This window comes from Limulus polyphemus, unplaced genomic scaffold (genome assembly GCF_000517525.1).
Source record: "Limulus polyphemus unplaced genomic scaffold, Limulus_polyphemus-2.1.2 Scaffold1177, whole genome shotgun sequence".
In the NCBI taxonomy this organism is placed as follows: Eukaryota; Metazoa; Arthropoda; class Merostomata; order Xiphosura; family Limulidae; genus Limulus; species Limulus polyphemus.
This window is the reverse complement of record NW_013666787.1, coordinates 321,073-330,800: the sequence shown is the minus strand read 5'-3', so window position 1 is coordinate 330,800 and position 9,728 is coordinate 321,073. Positions and strand designations below refer to the sequence as shown.

At 31.6% G+C, this 9,728-nt stretch overlaps 1 protein-coding gene across 1 annotated transcript in view; it reads right to left on the bottom strand.

Annotated features, from left to right (window-relative positions):
• Nucleotides 1-2,591: 2,591 nt before the first annotated feature.
• LOC106462475 overlaps nt 2,592-9,728 on the bottom strand; it is a 17,909-nt gene continuing 10,772 nt past the window's right edge. Inside the window, exons 6-7 of the mRNA XM_013922402.2 lie at nt 8,365-8,467; nt 2,592-7,882 (exon numbers count right to left, since the gene is read on the bottom strand). The gene's annotated coding sequence lies outside the window, so the exon portion shown is untranslated. The remainder of the gene's footprint in view (nt 7,883-8,364; nt 8,468-9,728) is intronic.

The window sequence follows — 9,728 nt, the reverse complement described above, 5'->3', positions numbered from 1 at the left end:
TTTTTTTCTTTCTTTCCCAACCACTGCTGTAGTCTCTCTTGTTTATTTTGCTGTTCGAGCTGCCACTGTTGCAGGTTTTCTTGCCACTGCTGTAATCTCTCTTCTTGTTTATTTTCTTTCTTTTCCAACCACTGCTGTAGTCTCTCTTGTTTATTTTGCTGTTCGAGCTGCCACTGTTGCAGGTTTTCTTGCCACTGCTGTAATCTCTCTTCTTGTTTATTTTCTTTCTTTTCCAACCACTGCTGTAGTCTCTCTTGTTTATTTTGCTGTTCGAGCTGCCACTGTTGCAGGTTTTCTTGCCACTGCTGTTGTCTCTCTTCTTGTTTCTTTTCTTTCTTTTCCAACAACTGCTGTAGTCTCTCTTGTTTATTTTGCTGTTCGAGCTGCCACTGTTGCAGGTTTTCTTGCCACTGCTGTTGTCTCTCTTCTTGTTTCTTTTCTTCTTCCTCCAAAAACTGCTGTAATCTCTCTTTTTGTTTATTTTCTCGTTCTTCTTGTATCTTTTGCTGCTCTTGTATTGCTGCCATCAAATCTGCTTAGTCGTAGTTTGATTTGCCACTTCTCGTTTCTATTTTTTTTTATCCCACTCTCTGACACCAATTTGTTGCGTATCTGCTCGTTTGTTAATTTTCTGTAAAAATTACAAAAGCAATACAAGTTCTTTTCTTAATTAAAACTAGTTTATTCTTTCTCGTTACAATTTTATAATACACAGAATTTCCACAGTCAATATGTTTGCAATCTCGATAACAAAACACACACTTTATATTACCGTCACTACCGCTCACTTGACTCAATTATCTGTCTCTATATCTATCTATCTGCAATTATTTGCCGGGCTTATATACGAAAAAAGAGGGCGCTTAGAACAGATTAGAGTTGCTAGGAAAAGTCATGATCCTTCTAGAAACTCCAGCGCGCATGCTTTAAGCGTCGCGTGACTTCCGCTGTTGTAACAATACCACCACCTCTAAACTTCGCTGTTGGGACAACACATTTAGGTAATAAGCATTCTCCAGGCATCCTCCATACCTAAACACGTCCATCAGACAGGAAGAGTGTGTAGCGTGACTCGTTGCTCCACAGGATCGATTTCCATTGACCGACAGTCCAGGTTCGGTGTGCCTTGCCCTATGCCAATTGACGGTGTGCATTCGTTTTTGTTATTAACGGCTTGTGGGCTGCAGCTTTTACGTGAAAATTCATGGCATGCAGCTCTCGACGTGGCGTGGAAACACTTATAGGATGTAAATGCATGCTATAAACACTTATAGCAGCTACTCGAATTTCCAAACACTGATTCTCTAGGGTCTGACGGCGAGATGAGGTAACCAGCCCTCTCAAGGCGTGTCGGCTCCTGTCAGTCAGTATTTTACGCCTACCTGGTCGTTTCTTGGGCTTATTGTCACCTGTGGACTTCCATTTCTTCAGCACGTTGCCAACTGTCGACCTGGGAATGTTTAATTGTTGCGCAATACCACGTACAGACATTTTCCCCAAATGACATCCAACTATCCTTCTCCCCTGTTAGCTCTTTCCGTCTATTCATCGTTCGGCGAACAAGATCAAAATGACTTCCTAGTGAGCCGCTGATCACCTTTATAGGCCAAACTATTTGTATATTTCGTCGACACCCATTTTCCTGCGATCAAAGGTGTGTCCCATGACTTTTGGTAGGATATTGTATACATGCATAAGTAACTACTATCAATTCTAGAATTCAAATATATTGTTAGATTGTTGATTTAAGAACTAAAACGTGCTTTACCTTTAAAACCTGTGTACTTGAGAATGATCGAAACGTTGTATCTGTTCTAAAAATAAAACTGTACAAGTAAGTTGATTTGTTTTTATATAGTATAGTAAAGTTAACGAAATTTGCACATAGGCAACAATTTATGGCAGTGCACAAGTGTTCAAGCTTCTAGACACGTTAAAGGACAAAATAAAATAGTTTGTGATTGTTATGAGGACTGGACGTTTCACCAGATAAATTAAAAGATCCCCCACAAAACAACAACATGTTGCTCCCTCCACTGGGGCCCGGCATGGCTAGGTGGTTAGGGCACACAACTTGCTATCTGCGGGTCACGGGTTCGAATCCCAGTCCCATTAAACATACTCGCCCTTTCAGCCGTAAGGGTGTCATAATGTATTTCCGGCGTATAAAAACATCGCTAATAAAAGGTAAAAAACGTTCTCTCTCATTTACTCTAATCCTGCACAAAATAATTTAATATGACGTGGCTGTTGAAGATTCCCTCTTGTTTATAAAAAAGAAAAGTACATTTCTTAATTTTTCACTTTCATTTTAAAAGAGTATTACATTGTAAAATGTGGCGCTAATGAGTTTCATTATATTAGGCATTTTTCTTCCAAAAATAAAATTGAAATTCAAAATACATCACGCAAATAATTTACTATATGTATAGCATCTTGTAACGTTAGAGCATCTTATTGTAAACATGCATCTAAGGAAAACAAGATGTTTAAATAAAATTTAACCATGGTGCTTTTCTTCGTTAATCTTGAATCCAATAGCCACAAAGACGGAGATGCTGGTATAAAAATAAACATACTAAAATGCCGAATAAATATATAAACAACTAATCTTTATTAACATTGGGAAAATACTGAAAGTTTGTACATCACAGCTGTTCCTGACAAAAAATGACACATCATTTATACAATGTACTTTTGTGATTATTTTAGCAAGTTGAAAGAATACATATACATTTATTTATATTGAGATAGCCACACATAAATTAATTCTAGAAAAGGTAAAATACAAACTTCTGAAAGCATCACACTTCATAAATTTTTAAAATGTAGCCATATTAAAAAGAAAATTTGTAATAAGGTTTACACATATATATATATAGACATTTATGTCTCTATAAACTCTTAGTACTTTCCAAAAACTTTCTGATCTTGTATATAACAAACACATGCTTAATAAATTTATCAAACTGCATCACCCACAACAAGTTTTATATACAAATGTTCACATACCCAGCTAGGAAGTCATGATTAATCCCTCAATAGGTATGATATTATATGAAAATACGGTAATAGATATTGAAATCACAACATTCTTTTTTTATTTCTATTTCTTTTATTTCTTACTGCAATAATCCAGTTTTCTACTACCTTGTTAATTAACACAGTAACTTTGAATCACATTAAAACTACATAAAATCAGCCCAGAAATAAGCTTAATATAATTTCACCCAATTTTTTTTTCATGCTGCCATCTAAGATAATTTTTTATTCAATAATATATATAGAATGATATTATGGGTTAAAATTAATACCAGTCTTCTTATGACATATCACACTTATTATTCATTTACATGGATGTTTGCAAGCCATTAATAACAGTATTTTCACTTAGCAAACAACAAAACTAATACCTATAATAATAATAATTTCATAATATTTTAGTAATATTGTAAATAAATACCAGTAAGTGATGAAAATAACTTTTGCCAAAAATATTCTGTCATTTTTTAATTGTCATGATTAATTATATTTTATATTGCATAAACATCATAATTATGCAACATTAATATAACAATAATGTGAACAGTACTTTCAAACTACTGAGAATAAAGACTTACAAAAATGTAACATCAAATAAGTATACTTGTTTTGAAGACCAAAACAGTAATTACCTATAAATGTTTCATGTATTACCTTACTTCATCATTTTATAATATCTTATCTATTACTGATTTAATTCACTATTCTAATTCTTAGAAATTAGCTATAATAACTAAATGTAACCATTTCAGTGACCTTCCAGTAGACTTTATTGAATGAATGTGACTACTTGAAATGAGTGACTTGGGAATAAAAATTTATCACTTGAAATAAGCTCCAGATCATCTAGCTAAGGTTGTTGGTTGTGTGTTTAGAGCAAAGCAACATTGGGCCATCTGCTGTGTCTACTAAAGGGAATCAAACCCCAATTTTAGCATTGTAAGGCCATAAACTTACTGCTGTCTTTCCAAGGGACCTCTAGCTAAGGAGTAAGTTTTATTTTACAAAAAAAACATTTCTATAAAACAACTTTTTTTTTGTTGGAATATTTTGTAAATACAGACAAACAGATTAGTCTCATTTTTGATAGTAATCACAATACACAAAAAATGTTTACCTTATTCAGGTAGAAGAAAACCTATCTTTTACACTCATCTATAAACTACACAAGCTACTAGTTCAAGGCATAGACCAACATATCACTAAAATAATCATAGTCCTGTGCTAGTTACATACCATACTGCTTAAACCAAATAATAATTAAAAAAACAAAACAAACCTGATATTACAGAACAATAGTGGCATTGGCGTATAACAGATTGTTTAAACAATCCACAATTATGTAATATGTTATGCTGAGTCAGAAGTAGAACAAATTTTATATGAGAATACACAGAATCACAGTTTTCTTGAAACTCAAACCATAGATATTTGGCTATAATTCAATAAAAGCACAAGAAAATATCTTGTGTTTCAATATAGCTGTCTCTTGTTTGTTACAGTCGTCATCAGATATAGGTTTCAAGGATGAGTAGTTACCTGCTAGAGGATGTTTGTTGGATTTTGCACAAAGCTGTTTAAGGGCTACCTGCACTAGTTATTTCTACTTTTGAAGCAATAGACTAGAGAGAAGACAGCTAGTCAACAACATTCACCACCAACTCTTGGGCTACTATAATCAAGTAGTGGAATTGGCCATAACATTATAATGCCCATACAGCTGAAAGGATGAAGGTTCTTAGTAATGGGATTTGAACCTGTGACCCACTGATTGAATGTTAAGTGCTCTAACCACCAGGCTATGCCAAGACATTAGAAGGTACAGAATGCGAGATATTATTAACTCACATAGTTACTTTGTTGAATTCTCCAATTTAAAAAAAAAATCATACTTATACAGGTTACCATGCAAAAACTATTGCATTACAAGCTGAATTATATTGTTATAACGTACATTTACAGAATTATCCATATTAATGAGAGATTTTCTAATTCAAACATAATATAGAAACATAAAAGTTTCAAATAATGGTAACAAAGTAAAATTCCTTTGTAAATCAGAGACTAAAATAATAAGCTATACATTGTAATTATTCACAAAAATACTCATAAGCAACGAATCAAACAAAGTCCATTAGTGAAACACTTAATATTGTAAAGCAGAATTGGAATCTCAATCTTTACCATTTCATTACAGAATTTTCATGCATATGTAGCAATGATCAGTGTCTTCAAACAGATAAATATCAACACAGTGAATCATAAACAAGAGGTATAAAAAAAAGTTTTAATAAAGCACTGATTAATTAGTTAGTTTTTGTACAAAAATATTGGCATTTTATGCACAAGGTTTAATGAAGGTTACAAACTGCAAGAATTTCAGTAAACTCAAAATGGAATGACCAATGAAAATTAAAACTGTGTTCAATAAATCACTATGGAATAAGGTTTCTAGGAGATTTATCCTACATTATTGAGCAGTCTTGACAGCTAGTTTATATATTTTTCTGCTCTTATTAGCTAGAACAGCTTAATAAATTATGTATATACTAAAAAGACCTTATCAGCAGTGGTGAATGTACTTGAAAAAAAAAAATCATTGGATATTTCTTGCTAGAAGCTTATAAAGGACTTGCTAAAACTCTGAGGTGGAAACATTATTAGTGAACTTTAATATTAAATTTTACCTTGTAACTTAAAACATTTCCATGAGAAAGTTTTGGTGATCTATGCCATTGATGTATGGTGTAGACAAAATATCACAATTTTTCATTAAAGCACAAATACGAAGATAAACAAGTAAGAAAAACTTTAAGACACAGAAAATGAAATAACATATCTATATGCAAATGTAAGTATAATTCTCCTTACACAAATCTGTTTTAATGATTTGTTTTTTTATGAAGTGATAGTATTTTTATAATTTTTACAAAGCAACATAAAAAAAACAGTTATGGAAGGTTAACTATTATGAAAAAGCCTATTTCAGTAAAATAAGTAAATAAATAAAGGAGGCTTATTTTTTATGATTTAACACTCCCACAGCGTATATATATACAATAACAATCACTTTATAGATTTATGCAATCTAGATCTCATTCATTCAACAAATCATGCATGTCTATTTTTATAACTAGAATATTTTTCTTTAATTTACAGTAACAAATAATAAAATAAAAGGGTGAAGCTTTTATACATTCACAAGCAAGATCTGAGTATTAAAGCATCATAATGGTAAAATATTCAATTGTTGAGTGTAACATTGTTACTTACTGGTTTAATAAATTTTCAATTATAGCAAAACTGAGAAACCAATAAGCAATATATTCACAAATATACAAAACTAAATACATCATACTGCAGTTCAACAGATTACAACAGAAGCATAAAAATGTTTCTGCTTATTCCTCAGAGCCCATAACAGACTAAATCATTAACATATCTTTACTTCAAAAGCAGTTAAATTAATATTTTTAAACACTATCACAGTTTCTAGAATTAAAAAATACACTTTCTTTGACAAGTAGAAAAAAAGCAACAGACTGAGGTGAAATGCACTTACAATGACAATTAAGAAAATAAACTTTCTTACATTGAGTATTAATTTTAGTATCACTAAAAGTTATTGTTAAATTCACACACTACTTTCAACCAATAGTAGCTTAAACTGTATTTACCACTGGAAATCACTGAGATTGAGAATGATTTTGAAGCTTTAGAGAAATTGAAAATAATTCATAAACCTATATAGAAATGCTAAACATGAAAGGCAATGATTTAAATGTAAAGTGTCATATTTATGAAGCATGTTGCTGAATGTTAGTTTCAAGGGTGGGAAGTATACCACTGATCCCCCCCCCCCTCTTGATTATAAATTACAATCTCAGTATTAACTTTTATCAGCAATATTAACACAAACAGCTTCAAAATTTCATAAAATGTAAGAATGATATTGACTGCCAGATTTTTCGACAGAAAAACCTGGCAATAACAGTAAAGTGTTGTCCATTGTTAACTTTCGGAAAGTAACAATTATCTATTTAACATGTGTAAAATGAAGTTCACACATTTACAAAAACAAATAAGAGTTAAATGCTTAACTTCTCTCTAGTTTTTTTGCTATCATATCATTCTTATTAATCTATATTTACGGAAGCAACAATTTTATGAAGAACTATTATCATAACAACCAAAAATTTATTTTCTGAAAATACATTATGTATGTCTTCTTTTTAATATCATATATCAGTGGTGTAGGAATGAGTTGCAAAGTGGGGGTGATTAGCTACACATGCAGAAACAGTTCTAATGTTATACATATAGTTTAGTATTGTAAAGAATACAAAGTATGACAACAGTCTTAATATAACACCTGCTGTAAAACATTACAAATTATTTTTCAACATTACATATCTTTGTCTTATGAAATGTTTGGATTACACGTGTGCATTTCCTGTTTATTCCTTCAACTCTGTTCTTTTTTTTCTTTTCTCTTACCATTTTCTTCATAAAAGAACACATACTTTATAAGAATAATTCAATTGGCAGGAATAACTCACAGCACAATATAAGAACACACATTCAAGAATAGGAGTAGCAGAAATGGGTAGCAAAAACCTTCAGTAGTAAAACTGATAACAGTCACCATTTTTTTTTCATTTTATTATCTGGCTAGTTTTTAGGAATGTAGAATCATAAGCTGAAAACCAACAGAACAACAAGTATTTACATCCAAAACCTATTGTGAAGACAGTCACTTGCCGTTTTCCTTTGGTAGCTGAGGCAAAGCCTGTTCTGATTCATCTATAAAAAGTGGATTCTGAACCTCCATCTCACCAGTCTATAATACAGAATAGAGTTAACAGTTAAGGCAAAATAACATGGTTGATTAAACACACACTACCAGTAGTTATCTACAAATTCAAAAAGTTTTCACATTTAGAAGAGGCAACTTTTTATCTAATAATTCAACCAACCAACTCCACATAAATATCATAGACCATGCAGAAAGTAGTTCATAGAAGTTTACTAAATCCAACAATTACAAGATCAGGAATACATAAACATCATCTGGCAAGTTTAAAAATTACATTTGATATTTTGTAAAAGAATAATAATTATTCAGAAACTCATGCAGTTAAGTAGAAGATGTGTCTATTATAGCTGAATGTTTGATAATAACAATAAACTCTAAAAATACTACATCATACTACCTATACAGCTGATACAAAAAAAAAAAGCAATACTAACAGTACCTTAGCCAGTTGGCATGCATTTTTTCTGCTTGCTGTAAAACACAATAAATCTTTTTTAGAAACATACCAGGGCCAAACCAGGACATTCGTAGACAGTATAATCAGCCTCGTTGTTTTCTTCTTCTTCCGATTCGACATCTGAAGATGACGCAAGTCGACAAGAATTCACCCTAGAAGCAAACACATGCAGTGTTACTATTAGAAAGTTTTCTGATCGACGTTCAATAAAAACATTACAAAATTTTACTAACCACTGGGTACAACTAGTAACTAAGTACATAAAGTTTTCTTTGTACTATATCCTACATGTCATCAAGTTTTGAAAATATGAAACTAACAGCTATAAAAATGATACAATTCACTTGAATTGCAGAGGCCATTGGTTTATTAAAAAGATGATTACAAGTATAAAATAACTGAACATCAAGACATGTACAAACTTTCACTGTGGTAATACCATTCCTTTCATTTGAAGTTCTGATAAAAACTAAAGCAAGAATTCATTATACAACACAGAATTGAAAAAAAAAACTTTGAATAGGAATACACAGTAAAATCAACAGGAATTAACAGCAATTAAAGTTTGGTACTTGTAAGTAATTATAATGGCTGATTATGAAAGTTAGTGTTTCTTAACTCTTTCACTGCTACATTTATAGACAAACAACTCTCCTACTGTCAGGTTTATTTTTGATACACAATAAAAATGGAACATACATTTTTATATTTCATTAGTTATCTGAAAGTGGTAAACTTTGGGGATTTGAAGGGGAATATCCTTTATTCATGGTGGCACAAAATTCCTAACTCTCATAGTAGTACTATATTCAGGGTAACATATGCACGTGCCCACAGCAGTAAAAAGAGTTGATTGAACTAGTTTTGTTCTAAACTGTATATTTTACTAAAAAATTAACAACAACAAAAAAAAAACCACAGGTTTTAATTTTCTTAATCCAGAGTTGGTAACAAGTCATTATTTGCAAGTCTCAAGTCATTTTGTCCAAGTCACATGTCAAGTCATAATGATAAAATGTGTTTGTGGATTAGCCAAATGTTCTATAAGGGAGAAATTGCACTGTGATTTTTTGTTAGTTGGTTATGGAAGCCAAAATAATATACCTTTAATTTCTTTCTACACAGGCTTAGTAATAGTTTGTTTGAAGGGAATCTTTTCCAATATATGTAAATGAAATAAGGTGGATACTGTTACGTACGGAATTTGCCGATGTTTGTAAAGATACTCATGTATTGATAACACAGGCATCGGGTGACGTTTAACTAAAATTTATTAATCAACATTTACACATAAAACAAACACTGAAACAACATCTTACACAATCTTCTTACATAGCCACAGTCTGCACCTCACTTAGCTATTGCTAAGTGATTGATCAATCACAGTAAAAAAACAAAAATGCATCACCAAGT